The 19,145-nt window shown below is 35.9% G+C and overlaps 1 protein-coding gene across 4 annotated transcripts in view; it reads right to left on the reverse strand.

Moving 5' to 3' along the window:
• The window catches only part of DPH6 (diphthamine biosynthesis 6), a 211,846-nt gene that overhangs the window by 20,871 nt on the left and 171,830 nt on the right, over window positions 1-19,145 (reverse strand). The gene's annotated exons all lie outside the window — the stretch shown is intronic.

Genomic DNA, 19,145 nt, shown 5'->3' on the forward strand with positions numbered 1-19,145 from the left:
GGTGATGAGTAGATGAAAAGGAGAAGGGAGGAATATTATCCTCAAGAAATATTTTTTTTCAAGAAAGCATTTGCCCTCCTGTGAGCGACTTTGTGTAACTCAGTATCAATATATCGTGTAAGAGACTATTTTATGATTGTATGACAGCTCGCTATATGGCCTTTACTGCTTACAGCAGTTTGTAAGTTTCCTTACAAACATTAAGGAAAATAAAAGTACTTTCTTTCCCAGGCTTTTTTAAAGACACTGGTTATTCTGAGACCAATTCCTTCTCATTGGTCACAGATTATCTCATTTTGCCACAAACTCGCTTCCTTGTCTTCTATGTCTCAGTGCATTCTCATTTCCCACTGCCACAGACTATTATTTGAAGGAGGAAAATGCTCAGTTTAATCATAAAAAATGAAAGAAATAAAATCAGACTAGAGACAGTGAATAGCCAGAGCCACTACCACAAACTTAGCTGTTCATCTAAACTTTTAATTACTAATTCACAAATTATTAGTAAGTTTACTACTTACTGAGCAAAATTAATTTGTGCTAACCTTTAAAGCTATCAGTAAGTTTTAATAGCAAACATGAATGCTCTAAATCCAAAACACACTTACAAATTTCAATCTTTCTTCATCCTACTCTGTGGCCACAACATAAATGAAAATATATTTCATTTAACTGTACCTATAAGTAACAGTGAAATTTGCTATCAGCAGATACAATACCCATATAATGACAATACAAAGGGACCAAGCCAAGAAAACAGATTTTTCAGAATGATGCTGATAAAACCCAAGCTTAGTATGTTTCAGAACAGTCAGTACATATTTTTTCTTTAAAGCAAAAGGAATTCAAAGAAAGGTGTTAAGGTCTGGTTAAGAAATATAAGCTTCCAGCAAATTAGTTTAATTAGAGAGCCTACAGCAACTCAAACTGTATATAGCAAAAAAGTAATGAGATCAGATTTGAAAGACCCAGTAGTATAAATATGGCACTGTTTTCTTTAAAACCTAGTCTGACCTGATGAAAATCCTGACTGCATTGAAGTTGAAGGGAGTTTCGCCACCGACTTAAGTGGAGCCAGGATTTCATAAACTGTGACTTCGTTTACATCTGTTTACATCGTCTGCTATTTATGTCTTTCAGCATTTTGGAAACTGCGCTCCTGTGCAGAAGGAGAGTAGGCTGGAGAAAATACTTGGCTAGGATTCAGGAGACAAAGGTTCAATTTCTGTCACAGCCTTACTGAGAAAACCTGAATAAGTCACTACCTCCTTCTCTTGTGTCCAGGTTCCTTCTCAGTAAAATTCAGGTGACGATATTAAACTCCTTTCTAAGGTCGCCTGAGATCAAAACATAAAAAGTGCTACAGCTAGGTACATTTTTTTTTTTTCTTTTCATCACTAAAACCAGTTTACTAGATTCCAACAAGACACCAGTGTGATATCCCTGAAGGCACAAGATGAAAAACATAACTGGGAATTTTAGAACCTTCTTTTGCTAAACGAAAATGTGTAAGAAAGAAAAACTAGCTTTTAAGTTGGTAATAGCAGCAGCTATTTAAAACATTCTGTATGTAAACACATGAATACTTAGGAAACAGTCGAGGAATAAAAATGAAAGTCCATAATACAATTAACATGCCTATTAAGAAAAAGTCAGAATAGTGGAATCTCTACTTCTAGGTAATTCTCTGTTACAGTAGGTTGTACATTACCCTGGAAATGTCACTAATGCTGCATTTCATGAATTTTCAACAAGCTCTGCACGGACAGAACACTGAGCAAGATGACAGTCTTTCTTTAATCGCTAACAGCTTGAACTTACTCCGGTAGTTATAATTTTTTTGGTCCGTAGGCTGCAGAATGGCTGTAAACTATCTGGCCTTTCACTTTAGCTTCAATCTTGCAATGAAATCTGTGTGAAAGATTCCCTGTGGCTACAACTTCTAACCACTTCAGCAGAAGGTCACGCTTATGCTTTTAGGGACAATAAAAGGTTTTAGCAAATTTTAGATAAATTCTATTTCTTGCCTGTTCATTACTTGACTTTTTATAAGTTTTATCCAACATAAAATCTGTGATCCGTAAAGAAGGCAAGCAACAACAATCACAGTCAAACAGCTTTAAGTCAACCTAGTGAACTAGTCAACTCCAGTTCACAACTACAGGATGAAGCTTGGGGGCTGATCAGGAAAGTTACCTCAAACACCAGATTAAAACACCCGTAGGAGCTTTAAGATCACAAAACAGATTCGTGAAGCTAATGCAATTAATTCCAAACATGCAGAAATATTTAGCCTTTAGGAGGAGATAAAGATTCATATCTGGTCAAAGAGCATTTATCAAATGAGCTAACACGGAATTGTCACTTTGGAAATGTAACACTACTAGTAAAACTAACAAGTGCTGCTGCAGGAACACCAGCAGTTGTTTTACACAATATTGGCTAAGGATTACAGTGCGTCTGCAAGTCTGGTTTTTTAGGAGAGGTGAACAATTTGGAGGAAGAGTTGTTCCATGAGAACTGTATCAAGATCTCTGATGCTGAATCTGATCATTTCAGATGCAAAATGTACTCGTCCCCGATTTCCAGTCTTGCAATTTAACTTGCAATTATATGAAAATCAAGCAGAGTTGTTTCACTCTTATATAATCTATCCTTTGCAAGAAAACTCTGCATCTCCCGTTAGTTTCCTGTGAGGCGATGGATGGCAGAGTAAGAGAGGAGAAACAGTCTGTAAAGTACAAGATGAACAGTACAGGGCCAAAATTTGTTTTCTATTACTTGAAACAGTCTCTCCAAAGCAGAATTCCGATATATTAAAAAATGAGTTTGGCAAACCCTGAACGGCTATTCAGTGCTCTTCCTATTTTATGAATAGAAAGAACACTTCAAATGCTAGACGCTGCAAGCTAAGAAGGCAGCAAGATGAGTTTGCAGAGCTGTGATCAGATGCAAGTAACATTTTGCATGAAAACTGAAGTATAACATCTTTGAGATAGATTTCATAATACTAGAAACTTAAAATGGTCTCTAAAATCACTCAGCCTGAATCTAATCTTACAAGAAAATACCTGAAATTTCTTAAAACTTCCGAAAGAAAGTGTCAACAGCCTGCTTAGCAAAATAACGAATACATGAAAAACCCAGAAAATGTCAAGTAGTTCAGCAAGACAAAGGTAAAAAGAAAAGCTTAATACTTAAGCTAAATATAACCACAAAGGGCTCGTATTTACCTACATATAAACCATAGTTAAAACAGCGTGAAGGAAAAGAACTCTGAACTGCAAAATGTCTTCTCTATTCTAAGATTATATTAGGATCAAATGACTGACAAGAGGAAAATTTTCTTGGCAGAGAGTCGGAAGCCAGAGGAGATTCATGTGCACCTATACATATATATATGAATATGTATATATACTTTTTTTAACTGTAAGAATGTTCCTACCCCTTCATGTCTAGTCTAATATTCCAAGCTGGGATAAATCAAACTGACTCAGAAAATGATAACGGAAGGAAATATAATATTACATAATAATTCTGGCATCCTTTAAAGTATCAGGTTTTACATATTTTTTTCCAGTATTAAAAATGAGTTATTAAGAATGAAAGTTCTATAGGTAATAACAACTCAAGTGCTTTAAATAATATTTCAGCTTTAGTAATAACCACATCTGAAAACTGTACATTTTAAGTTTGTAAATGTTATTTTACTGTAGTGTCATAATGAACTTAAAGTAGATGAGAAACTCTGTATTAGAAAAACTGTATTCTTGAAAGTGAAGAATTCACTGCAGGTTTTCTTAGGTTTTTAAAAGGAAGGAAACGATGCAGTCTAAACCAAGTTACTCCTGAGCATCTGCTCTTACTGGCATACTTTATCTCTGCACGCTGATGGGTAACTGAATGTCAGCATTCACTGAATTTCACTTCTGATTTAACGTATCAATCACAGTCCTCTCGTTACTGGAGACTTAGTTTTTCAGGACTGTTAAAACTTTGTTGTAGGATTCGTATTGTTTCCCTTATGGTTTTGGTATGGGGACACTTTTAGCAGGATAATTTTGGACACAAGCTTCAATTCAGAAAAGTAGATACAGGTTTACATGGGTGGATTAGGTACGTGCATATGTATTGAACTGGGGCCACACCTGCTAGTGCAGTTTTCTTAACTACATTAATTTATGTATCTCAAAAATAAATAATACTATTTCAAATTGGTCAATTTGCATTATGCACACGTACATAAAGAATTTATAATGCCGTACATGTTACTGTTATATTTTGCCCTTTCTTTTAAACCTTTTTCCCTATTTATGCCGATATAATCTAATAAAGGATAACACGGTATTTCCTACAGCTCCCACATACTTTCTTAAGTGTTCAATTCCAGTTTTTATTCTGAAAGGCTTTCTGAAAAATATGTAATAATAATTCATAGCTATTTTGTATCCTAGAGACATGACCAGGATTTACATTACAAACCACATTATCTGTCAGTGTTTTGCAGTAACTAAAACATAAGTATTTATAATCATATCATCTTGCTGTTCTTAATTGACAACATGAGGTTTATTAGAGGAACCAGAAATAACAGTATTATTTCTCAGTTGATTTTATATAAAGAGTAAAAGGCTAAGTTATCACTGCTGTAGGTCAAATTTGTGTACCATGAAGTGAATGTACAAAGGCTGCTTCATGTTCTATTTTCAAACTAAAAGGTGATGCCTCACCAAGAAGCCAGACAAAAAGTATTGCGTTGCTTTCCGCTTTTTTTCTCCTATTTCGCCAGATTGTAAAATGTACATTATATCATGGAATCAACATGAAAGGAGGCTGTTCTCTCCAGGGGAAAGCCCTGAATACATACATGCCAAGTCCTGTGTAGTACTGTTTTTATAAGGAGAGGAAAGACAGAACACCATCTGAAAAACATTAATAAATCAAAGATAATTTAAAAGCATGAAAAGTTTTTGGTGCTTAAGCATAGCACACTTAGGAGGCCAGAGTCTTCTAGGTGATCTTGCGCAAACATGTATTGCAGTCATGGACAAACTGCACAAGGTCAGTGACAGAGGGGACAACAATCTAAGCGTGCTCAGTCAATGACAGGGAGCATTTCAAATGGCACTGAGAAAGAGAAATAAAGACATGGCATTTCTGTAATTGAAAAACAGCCCATTATTACAAATTAACAACTAAGCAACCATGGTGTAGAATGAGAGGTGACGCTGTTTTTGTAACTCCTCAACAAATGAAACCCACACTTTACCGTGCAAACTGTGGCCTCATCACTGACTCGCATATTACTTCAGAGGAAAGTTCCAGTTTACTTAGGAATCATGATGCCAAGGCAAAGCTGAACTTCTCTCCTGCACCAAAGCTGTGCTGCTCTGGCTGCTGACTCTACCCCAACTTTAAATGGAGTCCAGCTGCCTCCATGCAGATTCCAAGGGTAATGAACAGCACTCAGCGCTTCACGGGAGACACATAAGTACTTCACAGTTATCAGAAGCCTAAAAATGAATGTTCTGTCTTCAAATACCTCTCTTCCTCCTGTTAATACAAAACCTGTTCTTTTTTAAATATTGGCAACAACCAACAGGATGGATGTGTTGCATTTAGGTTGGTGTAAGGACTGTGTGTGATCTATCAAGTTTCTTTTGTTTCTGTGCCACTATTTTCCTTCTGCAGTGGGGACAAAGAAACATACTAGTGGCTCCAAATTTAATAAATAACACCCAGTAGAATCCAAGCTGTGAATTTCTGTACACATGTTTTTGCTTACTACTTCTTGCTACCAATCGTATTTTCAGCGCAGAAGAACATGTTTTTAAAACAGAAGCTTTGGCTTTATAATCCTGCTTGCTATACTCTGGTTTATGTCAGCCACATCTCCTTTTTCTGGATCAAGAAACTTTAGACTGCTGCCTCTTGATTTTTACATCTTATGTTGTTGCAGTTGGCTCACTGTGCCTGCCTTCAAGTCTTAGTCTTGTTTCATGTTTTCCATGAGACAGGCTGAGACATGATTTATGTGATCCAGAACAAGGGATGAATGGAAGAAAAAAGAAAGAGCGAAAAACAGAATATGAGTCTGAAATGGAAGAGCAGAAAAGATCAAGCAAGTGGAGTACTTTAACATGAAGCCTTGCATTTTCATCTTCCTATAGAAAATGAAGGATCAAATTGTCTTTTGAACTGTGTCAACTGTGCTGAAGTTCTTTCCCAGTGATGTTAATAACATAATTTCTGTTAATTTCAATAGATTGGGATTTCATTTCACCTAAAAAGGAAACCCACAGTAGCTAATGATGTTTGATGTTCCTTGACTTGGTTTTCAGAGCTCAGATTCTCAGTATATTCTGAAGCTTGGGCTTGTTTTATGTGTCTTGGCATGTTATATATCAGAGCAGGCACCATCCTTTGGATGAGCTAGAGACTGCAATCTCTCACGAGAACCATTCTGGTTCAAATGGGTCAAGGTCTTGCCTCTAATTCCACAGCTCCTCCTGGCTGGCGTGTGGTGCTCTTCCACCAGCCTTTAGACAGCTTTCGTTTGTGTGCCAGAAAAATAAACAAGTTTTCCTATGTTTGGACAAGCATATTTAAGTCTTACTGTCTTGCAGAAAGTATATTGTTTGCTTTTTTTCTCCTAAATGACATAGTGGGAGGCACTGACTGGGTATTTTTGAGATGTGTTTTACAATGATTAAGATAATTAATTGAGGGCTCCGAGCCAGCTCAGAGCTAAAATTATACCATCCACACCAAAATACACCAGTAGCAGATCTACTTTAGTATGACATCAATGCACCTTGGAACTGGTAAAGTCTTTTTAATATAATTATTGACATTGAATGAGAATGCTTTAAGTGATGAAAACTCCTGAAATGCTTTTCAGCCTGTCTGTAGTATATTCACGAAAAGTGAAACATAAAGAACATGGGAAAAAATGCAAGAGACCATTGTAAGCAATGTGCTTAGAATAATTCCTGCCTAACACCAAACACCAAAATGTTCCTTCTAATTAAGACTTGCCAAAGACATTTTTTAAAGTGGCATCATATGGTAAACGTACTGCAGAATAAGCATTGTGGCATTAATTTCTGTAGCCAGGAAGTATTATGCAGCATGTTTCCTATGAAAATGAAATGTTAATATGCTTAAAAGTTTGCAAAACTCCTGTATAAAGTATTTACAAACAAGTTAAGCCCCAAATGACAAGCAATACTTTTAATGAAAGCACTTTTAAACAGCTGAGCTTTCTGTTTCCAAAGTTTTAAGGGATCAAAAGTTTAAGTGGTTTGCATACTACCACAGCTAAAAACAATCACAAGAAAAAAAAAATTAGAAGAAAAGTAAAATTACAAAAGCCTAATCTAAAGATAGAAACCCTGATTATTTCTGTTGCTATTGCAGTTTGAGTGACCCAAATACTTGATTAAATCACAGCAGGTAAGTTACGCTACGTGATACAAAACAAAAGAATTCAAAGCACATTCTATGTAGTTAATGCAAAGAAAAGATAGAGTAATCAGCTAAATTAGAATATATTTATCTTCATGTATGTAATTGTAGAAAATGCCTTAGGCTGGCTTCAATTAGTCATGCTTTTCATAAAAGTCTGGAAATGACAAGATCCCTTGACAATTCTAAAATGATGAAGTTATGCCCAGTAGAAGAGCAATCTCAAAACAGATTTGATCTCAGACTCCTTTCTGGAACAAGGCATGCATTTCAATGAACTATTCTTCTTCAGGGCTCTACTTACCTATTCTTACTATTGTGCTGCCTCTAAACAGCACCTCATTTTGAGAGTTGCTGAGCATCTCTGACTTCAGCTAAGAACTTCAGGAAAACAAACCTCTATAATTTTGCCATCTTGCGTGAAGTTACCAAGTCACTCAATCCTTCTGGGCCACAAACAGGAAGGTGCTGTATATCTCAAATGGATTTACATCCGCAGCATCAGTATATGGATGTGACATAGTTGAGGGTAAAATATGTGAGATACTGTTATTTTTCTTACATCTAATTTCACCCCATTATTTGGTATCGACTCATACATTCCTGGCAGGATGATTAAAGACAAGTCAGTACTCTGTAAGTATCGGAAACTGCAGTCTTCAACATACTCATTTTTTTTCTTCCAGCAATATTACTATTAGGTGAAAAGAATTAATTTTGATTTTCAAAGTTCATAAAGCCTTTATCTCCTGATGAGCAAGTTTTGAACAAAGTTCTGAAGTTCTCTAGAGGTTTAAAAGTTGTAAATATTACAGCTTGCGAATTATTATTTTTAAATAATTTTCCAATCCTGGTTAAATTAGTATTTAGCCTCCATATCAAATAGTATAACCATTACTAATGTGTTTAAATGAGGAAAACAAAGGGTTTTCCACTTGCAGATATGACATTACTGATGACATAAATTATTTAACTTCAAAACAGGATTCCTCATCCTCAGGTGTCTCAATCATTATCAAATGAATTAGACTCTGGAAAGACATTGGCTTTACGTTGTCATAAGAAATACTGCAGAGATGTCACAGCCCAACGATAATTCTAATTCTGAGTTTGTATGAATTCTGTTAAGACAAAGAGATGGAAAGAAAAAAGGACAAATGTGCACACTACAGAGAAATGAGTTAAAAAAAAAAAAAAGAACAAAGCATCCAGACACTTCTAAAGAAACATTTCTCTTTCAAAGATATACTCCAACAGGAAAAAACTTGCTTGTTGGTTTCAGTAATTATTATTCAAGTAAGGAGTGGCAGTCATCTTTTGTACGACTGTGGAGTATTAATGACAGACAGACAGAAACTGAGGGGTTTTTTTCAGAATCTGCAGTTAAATGCCACTCTTTTTACCCAATTCATTGTAATTTAATAATAATATGGGATCACAGAATAATTTGGGGAATCACAGAATAATTTTGCTTGGTAAAGTTCTCTGGAAATCATATACTCCAATCTCCCTCATGCTCAGGGCAGGGGTAACTTTAGACATTACACCACTTTGCTGAGGGCCTTGTGCAGTCACGTTTTGAAGACCTCCAAGGTGGAGGTTCCACAGCCTTTAGGCAGCCTGCAACCGCTCTTGTGGAGAAAAATTCATGCCTTGTGGCCAACTGGAATCTCTCCTGCTGCACCTTATGACTGTTGCTATTTGTCCTTTTCTGTCCATCTCTGAAAAAATCCTGTCCCCTTCTCTGCAATGCCTATTAAGGTAAGGGAAGACTGCAATTTGGTTCCTCCATAGCCTTCTCTTCCCTAGGTGGGACAAAGCCAGTTCCTTCAGTCTTTTCTCATATGTTGTATACACTACTCACCTGACCTTTTATTTTAGTGGCTCTTCTCTGGACTTTCTCCAATTTGGTGATCTCTTTCTCTCATTTTCCTCTCCTAGTATTGCAGGTGTGCCAGCCCACCTCCCTCGACCTGCTGGCTACACTCTTGCCATTCAGAAATAATGTAGGAAGAGAAGGAATGTTCTAGTTTGTTACAACGGGAAAAAATTTACCTGTTCTTCAATTATCCAATGTTGATACTGTAGACTTAACAGTGCAAGTAGCAAAGAAGTGCCTGAAGGGACTATGTTATAAATGTGCTTTCAGTGTCAAGGAATTAGAGCTACTAATTGGATTTTAACACAGCAGATATGATGCATTACCAGTAAAAGCCTAGCAAAGTCAAAAGGAAGGAAAAAAATACAATTTTTTCATTGCTTGTTTTTCTAGGGATTGGAAATTTCTCAGTTATACCTAATAACTTTATGCTATTTTAAACCTAAGCTTATCAGAAATTTAAGAAGAAATAGACTATTGGGAGCACCGCTGCATAGTCTATGCAAAGTCAAATTGCATGAAGTGTGACAATGTCAAAATAATTTCTTTTGATGGTTAGTTACAGCTATTTTCTTGGATTAGAAGTTACAGTGCAGATGGCAAAAACAATAAAACAAACTTTCCTTTTCGTTGTTTTTTGGTGTAAAGGCGTCATTGTATCAGATAAATCAAATGAAACCCCAATCCTAACTTGTTAAATGGATGGTAAGTGGCTGAACAAAATTACAGTACTTTTATGGATGCTTAGTTTTTATATATTTTCTTCTAAGGAAAGGTATAACTTTGAAAGGTGTTTCAAAAACAAAATCCCTCCTTTACAAATGCATGATGAAAATATTTTAATCAGAAATCTGATTTGTAATACTTCTAAATTTAAGACAATAATTATTAAGTGGCGTCCTTCAGACCAGTTTCCAGTTGCAGTTTTCCTAGAATTTAAGAGACTGCAATCAAAAGAAACTCCAGATCCACATTTTAGCAGCCTCAAAAAAACAAAAAAGTGTATGTATCTTTTCATTTGCATACAGAAAACATGAGAAGGGATGTTACTGAGTAGTAACAATGAAAATAGTAAGCTGAGTATTTAGGATGCAAAATTTGGCTGCACAGTCCAGCTTTGACTGACAAAGCACCAGAGGCAGTAAACACTGGAGACTTTTTTGCCCTGCCTTCTGTCTTCAGCCCTCCTCCCCAAGTCCAAAAGAGAGATTTCTCAGACTATGGAGAAAGAGCAAGGGCAGGGGAAACAAATGGACAATGGAGTACGAAGGTGTTTCACCACTTTGCACTCTGAGCAATAACTAACCCTCGTGTCCATGCTGTCCCTGGGCTTCAGGAAAGTAGCTTAGAATTAGTAGAAGAATCATTCCATGCCATTAGATAACAAGAAGTTTTTATCTGTCTCTAAGCAAATACCCAAACTTTTTGGATAACCTCAGAGACTGTTCAGAAGCATTGCTGAGAGACTGGTGACAGCTGAATTTGATACCTGATACTTTGAACAGATACATCTGGGCAGAGAAGAGAAGATACCATGTCCTACTGCTTGCACGACAGAGGATTTCCACAGGGCTGACACTAGAAGAGTTTTCAAAAGGAATTTAAGCCATTGTCCACTTACCTTAAAAGTTAGAGCCCTTAAAAGTTAGATTTTCAGCAGCTGCTTATCTCTAGGAAAAGTCCCAATGAAGAAAGCTAAGCATGCCTTCTGATAGTCAAAGCATCTGACAAAACCTGACAGGCTCTATCAGTGGTGTCTACAGTTGACAAAAGGCAAGATCTTACAGAAAGAACTTAACTTTGAGAGACTGGAGAAGGAAGAACTAGAGGGGAAACTGGAGAGGAAACGGAAGGCTTTGAGATAGGATTTATTGATGGGTTTGGCCATCAGTCAGTGCTAGTTCTGACATCTGGCCTTTTTTCGCTTTCTATCCAAGAGTGATGACCATTACTGCTCTGAGCATGTAGACCAAGCAATGGGGAGATTTCAATATCAGAACTGCAGTTGTGAAGGCAATTTCTGGAGAGTGAACTCATCGGAATAGCCCAAGCCTGGGAAATAAGGATCTGGTGAGGCATCCAAAAGCTTTAGGAAACTAGAGCAGAAAAAAACTTCATGAGAATAAAGATTTGTCAGCTTCTTACACATATTTCCAGGGCAGGAAAATTTCCAGGCTCAAATAGTTAACTTCACATGTGAATTGTCACTTAACAGTAAAAGAAGAAAGGAAGTTTGCAGTTGTAGTTTATTTAGGTTTATTGTCAAACCTAGGAGTTTGACAGTTGCTAGATATGATACCCATTTTCCAGGCTATTGATATTAGCGGTGCTAAAAATCCTTGATTTCTCTGGATGAAAAATACTGAAGTACAGCTTCTGCTGTCAATCAGCAATACTTTCAAAGGGGGTTAGGGTAAGTTATCAGAGAAGATGATTGAACTGATACTTCTTAGTGGAGAGGTTATGTCACAGAATGACTGACAACAGTCTGTCAGCCAATGGTCATTCAACCTTCCTGTGGATCATCCATTCTATGGGACAGCAGACACATTGAACCAACCCAGGAACCTCCCCAGGAACAAGCTATCCACCTATTCATTGATCATCTTGCTACTGTTACTTAAATTGTTACTGGCTGGAAATGTAACTCTGTACGCAGTTCTTCCTTGCAAAATTCACTGGTTTTTTTCATTGAATTATTTCTTAGATCTTCTAGACAAAGAGCAAATGACAAGTATTTTGGTATTAAGAAGAGGAAATACAAAACACAAGCTAGTCATGCCAAAGGTCCATCTAGTGCAGTGTTCCGTTTCAAGCAATGGTCCTAAATAAATACCTAGAATGAGTAATAACAAGGGAAGCAGGTAAGTTATTATGCCCAGTTCACTTTCAGCCTACAATTGTTTTAAGATCAGTGGACTTCCTAAGTCAGATTTAATTTCACTAGTTTAAACACCACCATGTTTTTTTTTTCTTCACCTAAATAAAAAGTAATATAGGCAGGGATCTGTACAAATGATGCAGAGGTCTCTAGAAATCTAAGTTCTTTCAATGTTTATTGATTCAGAATTGCAGAATTGGTGCCAAAATGTTGGCTTGTTGAAACAGTCTCAGAGAAAAACTTCCTATGTAACTGTAAACTGTAATCTGTGACGTGTCCTTAAAAATGGAGTTTGTCACAAATGGTTTCTGGATAGATAGACAGATCATAGATGCCTCACATGTGAAACACCAGATGATCCAAATTTGGCAATGATTGCATGCCTGATGTCATTGTTACAAGATGCTTTTGTAGTTGTTCTCTGTCAACAAAGCCCTAAACAAATTTTCTCAAAATTAATTTTGACATTGCAGTAGGATGTTTGTACTTTATGCATCTGTACACTTATGCATATATGGCTAGACCATGTATAACCATGTATACATACACCTGTCTAGAAGATACCAGTTTTCCAGAAAAGTATTAATTTCTTTAGATTCCTTGTAAAGCTAATTATCCAAATTACCTCTTGTGGCTCATTACAGAACAGATTGGATTCTCGTTCCCTAAGTTTCTTTACATCTTTTCTCTTCATATTTTCACCTTATAGCCTACTGCTTTTAACAAATTCCAATGTTTATTGAGATAACTTATTAACTCACATCAAGCAGCAAAGCCATTGCCTGGATCGCCATAAAAAATGTCTAGCATCTCCCAAACCGATTACGTGAGTAAAGCAGATCAGTTTTCAACATGTTAGCAAACTTAGGACATTCTTCTTTATCATCTACGACTTTCTCTATAAAAAGTCTGTTTTCTGACAGGTGCACTCTGCCCTACAGGTCACTTATATGTAAATCTTCAACAGGAAAATTAAACAAGTCCATACGAATAATTCATTTGGTGAAGAGCTCGGGATCACTTCAACGTAATGTGAAAAGATGAGAAGAGGGACAGAGTAACCTATAAACGTATCTTGGATTTTAGTGGCAGAAATTCTGAAAGAAATATGAAGTTGTACACAGTAGCTTTAAAACAACCTTACCAATATACTGCCAGTGTTCTGCATCAAGGATAAAAGGTCTATGTTCTAGATCAGCTTTGGGTCAAGCAATTAAAGAATTTATTTCCATTTAAAGTTTTAGACAAGATTTTTGTGTATGACTGTGCAATCCATAACCTTTAGATGTCACATGCTGTCCACTTTGAATAAGGACGAGTTCTAACTTTGCTACCTGGCCTTGGCACTGAGTGGTTAAATTTTTCTCAAGCTATTATCTGTGCTCCTAAAAAATAAATTTCCCATCCTAAAGGACAGAGGGCCACTGCCCTAAAGTAGGAGCTAATATATTTTAAGCTGCCTCAAAAGCATAAAACACCTTCCATGCAAATTCAGTCAAGAGGCAACAATTTCCCAGTGTCTTTGATAGCAAACAAAAAAATCCTTTCCGCAGAATTTTATGTGAGATGTTCTGCTAAAAATATGTATGCAGTGACTTGCAGTAATACAATAACACCACAACCTTGAAAACTTATTTTAAAAGTTTTACATTTCAGCATGCTAACAATAATTTAATATATCAGATCTCTTGACTGGATAGTTTGGATAGCAATAGCAATATTGCAAAGCCACCTCTGTGGCTCAAGACCAAATTTAGCTACTTTACCCTTTTAAAATGTCATTTCAAACATGCTCATGAATCATATCACTATTTCCTAATTGCTTATGTATATTATAATCTAATTAATTTCCCCTAGTACTAATTTAACCTTTTTTTTTTTTTTGAGCAGCAGCAGTGCAGTTCTGCTGCTTGAACTTGGAAAATTCTTTGTTTTCTTAAGAGGAAACCCAAGAAATTTAAAGGGAAATTTTCCTCTTCTTTCAGGTTGGCAACTGTTCTCTCATTTTCCATTTAGCCTAAATTAATAGAATTTGGTAGAAAACAAGTTCAATTTTTACAGCCTATTTCAGACAGCATCATGACGTTTAAAAAATGTTTTTGTTTGACCAAATTATGTTAGTCACAACTACTTCATTAGTTAGCAATTGCAAAGCTTGATTTCAAAAGGGCCAACATTTAAAAATTATCAACACTCATGTACCTGCTTCATTGTTACTCAGTGAGCAGTTCTTAATGACTGTCTAGTTTCTACTCACACGAGTAGTTCTCCATGACTGCTGAGTAAATACCAGTTACTCACATGAGAACATGTAGGGCTGCATACAAATGTTTGGAGGTTGAGATTGCAGCTGTCCCATGGAAAATTGTTTCCTGGTGTATAAGGGCATATCCATCAAGAAAGTTAAGCTGAAATAAATTCCCAGTGTGAATTTAAAGTGCATTAGTGAAAGAATATTAAACTCTAATGCACATGGATGCGTGTTATTAAGAAAATGCATCTTGGTATCTTCACTTGATCTTCTTCCACTTTTCTTAGATTTAGACTACATAATGTATATCTACCAGTACTGGAAACTGTGTGTTTTGGTAAACATCTGGAAAATGTGTTGATAATGCAGTATTTTAATAAATGGAATACTTTAAATCTTATCAGATGGAAAATCTTTAGTTTAAAAGCAGTATGTTGCACGTGCGTCAGGGTCTTACTATGTCAGTGCAAGGACTCCTGAGTGACTAATTACCAGGGCTTCTCTTTCAGCAAGGAAACAGTCCCATTTCAAGCAAGATTTTCTACAGTCCAGTTGAACTATACTCGACCCATATTAGGATTTTTTTAAAAACTTTGGTATCATTGAAACTCAGTAAACACATAAGTACTAAGAGCCTTTTAGTCCTAAGCATTTACAGAGTAGAGCCACATTTAAAACTAATTATATATTCGTTTTAATGCTGCTACCAGACTGCCTTTCTATTCCTGTTCTCTTTTGCCTTTTTATATTCCCACTTCATTTTTTCTATAGTATTAAAAAGGGATTACGTAATATGATGTTCTGGTGAATGCGGGACCTTTTCTACTCCCTAATAAATATTCAAAAATACTTTGCATACATCCTGTGAACAAGGCTTGTGAAATCATAATGGGATGACTTATGAACACTCATCTTTCCTATACCGAAGTATAACCTAGTCAACTGGATGGTATAGCAAATCGTCCTGACACGTTTATATTAATGCATATTTAAATGAGAATGAGAAAGAAATAGTCAAATTTATGTTAAAGACTTCTAAAGGCTTAACAGCATCTTACTAAGTATATATGTCAGCTTAATCTAATCCTCCTACTTCTAACACGTTCTGTGGTCTCAGCACGGTGCCCATAATGCTCTCGTATGTTATGAGGGATTGCCTCGGAGAAGTTCACCATCAGTACTACACTTTGTTCAATAAAACTTTACATCTGGTCTTAGGATGACAGAAAGCTATCTGTCTCAAATTTGCATTACAAACCTTTAGCTTCTTTTGACATCAGTAACACCGGCTATAATAATTTCCAATAACTTGTTACAATATGCAGAGTATACATATTCCTGGGTCTCATCTTACTCTGTCAGGTACAAACAAATTCCTCTAATTTATTTGGACAGTTTTAAATAAATGACAATTTCTTTGCATCAAAAAAGCACTCATCTAATCAGAGGCTCATTTGAGAAGATCTGTGGCAGTACTTCTTCCTTTCACTCCAATGATTTTAAGTTCTAATCAGAAAAAAGTACCTTTATTCTTTTCCATGCTTTTCCTAGAGGAGATAATACATCGCAATTCAAGATCTTACAAGAATTTTTGAAGACTATTTGCTAATCTTATATTATGATGGAAGTCCACCTGAAATCCACTAAGACTGGAACAGTTATCTCTTCAACTATCTCTCTTGATTTCCGAGACATGATAATTTCTGTCTTTTCCATTATAGATACATCTGTCCAATGAGTTTCACATTAAAAATATTTGAATTGCAGTGCCTAGCATCCCCTGCTATGTTATAAATATTATCTTTCCTCAGCAGATGATCCATCTGATGGTAGTTGAGGACTCCAAAAGGACAGACCTACGTGTGGGATTAACTGTGTCTAACACATGTCGGAGATCAAACATGTCACTAACGGATCATGATACAGATGGTTAGCAACCAGCACTACCTGAGCTGAATTAATAAATGTCAACTGAAAAACTGCTCTCTCAATATCATTTGTGTTCTGTCAGCCACATCAAGCAAACAATATTTTTTAAAAAGTCTTTAAAAAGTATTAGGCCTGCAGATTTTCAAGTCAAGATCAGTACATTCCTGCTTTATCCTGTGTCCCAGTAAAACACTTTCTGTGTTTGAAAGACAGTTTACCAACTATCTGATCAGTAGCATAAGTAAATTCTGATACCCACCTAGACATACGCTGCAACACAAGTTAACCTTTGGAGGTAGTAGAAATCACCACAGAGACATCCAAATACTCAAAATATCTTAGGGCAAGTCTACAGGGACAGGTTGAGCAAGTTTGGGCCATGTTTAGAGCTGACAAGACACAAAGCAGTGCTATTTTGGAAGCCAGTACTGCTCCCTCTTGTGACTTGCCACATTAAGGTTCACACATCCTATAAGCAGAACAAGCTTATCTGAACTTGCCAAAATTTATGATAGGTATGTTTCGAATTCTATTCAGGTAATGAGTTTAACTTCTGCGTAATGGCAAACATGCCCTTTTTTCTCCCTTGGTCCTGAATCCAGATTTAGGAAGAAGCCTGACAAGTTAATGGGTTGTTGTAGACGAAACATGAGGACCACCTTAAGGCTCAAGAGAAAAACAGGAATACACTATGAGAAAGTGGAAGAAGCTGTGGTCATCAGAACTTAACAATCTCTAACACCTTGGGCTAGTGTTATATATATATGTGTGTGTACATATATATGTACACACCATGAGATTGAAAAGAAAGACCTGATAGTAGTTCCGGTACATTACATCTGTGAAGCACGCTGAAGGACACACACATTTGCAGTAGTTCTGCCAGTCAAAACTAAAGACTGACAATAAAAACAGAAGATAAAACATAGACTACATCATGTTGCTTATGGACACTTTCTAGGGGATACTGAAATGAATGAGAGCATCTTGGAGACCGTATACAGTGCTTTTAAACTGAGAGTTAATATATATGTGCGAGTACACTTCAAATTATGAGAAGTATAATTATAATAAAAGTACAAAAGACAGGCAAGGACAGAGTCCAATAATATGCTGCATCCTTTGGAAAGCTGAGGAGGCTTCACTGGAGACTACATGCCTTTCAGGGCTCCAAGGACATGTATTAGCAGAACACTTAAATATGGCCTTGTGTTTTAACAATATATTAAAAATTAGTCTTCTGTTTTTGAATCAGAAACAGTTTATATATATATAACAGTCTTGTATCAGATCGAAACTATCGGTAAGACACACTTCAGCTACAACTATTTTAATTTGAGACATTATTTTCAAATATATAGGATATTTCTTCTTCCCGTTACATGAACTTTCTGGGAACTTTTCCTAAGTAGAAAAAAGTTATTTTTAAATTCTTCATCAATGAATTAGTGCTACTTGTAAATTTAATGTATTCTATATATTCTACAGATTTGCAAGAATGTATTTCTTACCAGTGGGGATAATGACAAAATTGCTATAATGACAGGAATTATTATGACAGTGCAGAGATCTGAACACAACTAGAAGGAATATATGACAATCACAACAAATCTTCCTATGCCTGTGCCATTGGTATTATAACATGAATGGAACTGAATCAATTTTTTATGCTCACAATTAATTCATTATATTGATCAATATATTTAATAAAGCAAATAAAATTTATTTTAAAGTAATTATTCTATGGCCTGAGAAATATCAGAAAGAGAGCAGGCAAAATGGTAATGTTAATCCCATGCCAGGAACATGTTTTATCAGGTTTCCTTTTCGTTCTTAAACAAGACGTAGTAAAAACAACAACATTCTGTCAGACTATATGTTCATTCCTTGTTTCTTGGATTAAATATGCTTATTCTATGCCACATTTTTATAGCTTTCAATTCCTGTATTTTAAATCTATTAAACAATGTCAAGTTGAATTTTCTTCAAAAACTGCTGCAGGTTAAGAAAAAAAAAATAGGACAGTAGAATATTTGAGGGCTAACATTTATGTCAGCTAATTAATATGGATCAGTTGTGGTCTGCAAGGATTTTTAAAGTGCATGCATGTTTGAGATAAATATAGACTAAGGATCTGATTTTGTTCCTTCTCAAATTGATAACAAAGCTCTTACTGATTTCAATAAAAGTATGGTCTACCAGTTTTGTAGGACTGACAGATGAAATAAGCTTTTCTGCTCTTGCATAATGTTACTTGTCCCAAATTGAGCACAGCACAAAATATAGATGTACAACATAAGAAATAAAATTATAGTTGCAACATTATATTTATTGCTCTGTATTCTCTTTTCTTGGTAAGGGAATGAGATTTTTAAAAAATAAACATTGGGAAAAACCACTGAATTTGTTTGGTTAACAAGTTCTATTTAAGTAAGTTGGTAAGAAACCAACCCATGTTCAAAACCAGACACCCTCTAATCTAGAGGATACAACACCATTTCCTTGTTTTAAAACATTAATATTTCATTATTTATTCTCAAAAAAGTACCTGTTAGCACACAGAATTTGGTTATTTGAACATAGTTCAAGATCATGACAAAAACAGACTACCAAACGTACTTTTATGCAAAAGATTCATTCTCCCTATGTTCGACCCTGAGGTGGCTGGACTTCTCAGCAATTTCTCTTTCATGGAATCACTAACTCAGACTGGAGTGAAATCACCTAATCCAACCTCC

The sequence above is a fragment of the Rissa tridactyla genome, chromosome 4 (genome assembly GCF_028500815.1).
Source record: "Rissa tridactyla isolate bRisTri1 chromosome 4, bRisTri1.patW.cur.20221130, whole genome shotgun sequence".
NCBI classification, from domain to species: Eukaryota; Metazoa; Chordata; class Aves; order Charadriiformes; family Laridae; genus Rissa; species Rissa tridactyla.